Raw genomic sequence first — 2,285 nt, 5'->3', positions numbered from 1 at the left:
TTTTTTCTCTTAAACACCCAATATTTTTTACTAAAAAGAAGCTGTTAAATAACAATAACATATTAGGACCAAATTACCTTGAAAGACTAAAAATAAAAAAAAAATATGATTCTGAAAGTATTTATTATGCAATATTAAATTTTATAATTGTCCAGTTTTTTCTTGCTTTTTGTTCATAAATAATTTCAAAATTGTAGTTCAAAAGATGTTTTAAAGTAGAAAAAAATGTGTATTCATCAATTTTTATTACATTTTTGTTTAATTATTATAATCAAAATTTTCATTGTTGCATTTGGGTCGAAATTTTTGAGTAAAAAGTAGAAAAGCACAAGAGGAATTTTTTGCTTGTTTTCTCAATAGTTTCAATTTTTTTCGGTAATGGAAATTTTTAAATCAATTTGTTGTCGCAGTAAGATATTCAAAATGTTAAAAAATCGAGGTCAAAGACTTTAAATTTTCATATTGCAGTTTATAAATTAAACATATATTTTTATTTTTCCCCTTTTCCTATTACTGAAATTTTGAGTTTTCAACTGATTAAAATTTGTATTAAAAAATGAATAAAAATATTAGTAGAAAATAATTAAAAAACTGCCTTTTAGGTAACAATTCAGTCATTTTTGATGACAATTTTGGACAAAAAAAGTTGTCTAATTTCAAAAATAAAAAACCCGATACTCAAGTTTCTTGAGTTACTTTATTAAAACCTAATTCTTCACTGTTATAATTGTGATTTAATAATTTATTGTAATAGAAAATTTGTAGAAATTTTTGATAAAAATTGTAGCAATTACCCATAATAATAGAAATTTCTCTTAAAAACACTGATTTTTTTTTAATACAAAACTTTTAATAATATCTAAAAACTAGGAGCCTAGAACAATAGAACTTAAAAAAAATAACAGCAAAAACAGATCTTATTTTAACACTAAACAAATTTCAAAATTGTAATTTAAAAGCTGACATATCTTAGAAAAAATAGCGTATGTGGTATTTGTCAGTATTTATTGCATTTTTTTCTTCTTCTTTACCATATTTAATCTTCTCTTCTTTACCATAATCAGTCTTCTTCTTCTTTTCAACATTTTCTTTGTGCCAAATGTCTTCAAAAATTATTTTTTAGGTGCTATTTTGTCTGATTTTCAACCATTTTTTATGTGCCTAATTTTCGGTGGTATAAATTTTGAGGTTTTTGAAGGATTTTTGCTCTTTCTTGGTCGTTTTATGTTTTTTGTGGGCTGTTTTTCAATTATTTTTGCATATACAAAATGTTTGAACTTAAAGGTGAATCATAACGCCTTGAAATTTTAACTTTTTTATATACAGGATAAGGTCTTATTTTTTTATATTACCTTCAGGCAGAGCAAAATAATTTTTAAAACATATTTATCGATAGATTTTACATTAAAAAACTTTTTTTTTGTTCGTTTTTTCATATTTCCTCTATTTTTTGCAAGACAAATTGTTCAAATCAATTTTTGTCGCGGTGTATTTATCAATAATTAATGATAGAATGTTAAAAATCGATAAACGCAAGGTTCAGTCTAATAATACTTAAATTATTGTTATTATCATAGTCTACATTTCCTGCTTTCCTTCGATTTTGAATTATTAAAATTGCTATTAACATTTCGGATTGAAAGTAAACAAAATAAAACTAGTACATTGACAATTGCCCTAAAATTGCGTTTTATTTCAATTTCTTATTCCAATTAACTGATATTTTGGATTAAACTACACGGACAGGCTTTTTCCCAACTCTAAAAATTTCAAAATTGTTTTTTTAATGAATAATTTTGGGCCGTGGATGAGCAGGAGCACGTCCTGTGACCATCTGTTACGAATGACAGTTCATCGAATTATAATAACTTTTCCTTGAATAAAACCACAGTAATTAAATTCATTGATTTAAATATCAACCACAGCAATATGTTTCTCAAGTTTCAATTCATAATTCAGTCGATTTTACGTAACATTAACAAATTACGTGGTCGTGTTGACTGCCTTGAAACGAATATGAATGAAAATCTTGGGTCAGAATAATCAATGAATGGGAGATGGATTTTACAAAGTGAAAACTTTGAAGTTCGGATTGGAAATAACACATCATCGGGGAGATTGCAAAGAGGAAAGAGAGATGGCGCTACCGATGTGAATGGGACATTTTATGAGAAAAAGTGGGTTTTAAACTAAACTCGTTTACACTTTGACATTATGAAATTTCTAGTTAAAATCTAGATGAATATTTTACTGCGATTATATTTATTTTAATAAATCCTATATTC

This window comes from Tribolium madens, unplaced genomic scaffold, assembly GCF_015345945.1.
Source record: "Tribolium madens isolate multiple individuals breed KSU strain unplaced genomic scaffold, Tmad_KSU_1.1 Scaffold_3;HRSCAF=73;Tcas5.2_LG2, whole genome shotgun sequence".
Lineage (NCBI taxonomy): Eukaryota > Metazoa > Arthropoda > Insecta > Coleoptera > Tenebrionidae > Tribolium > Tribolium madens.
The sequence above is the reverse complement of the archived record's forward strand: the minus strand, read 5'-3'. Positions refer to the sequence as shown.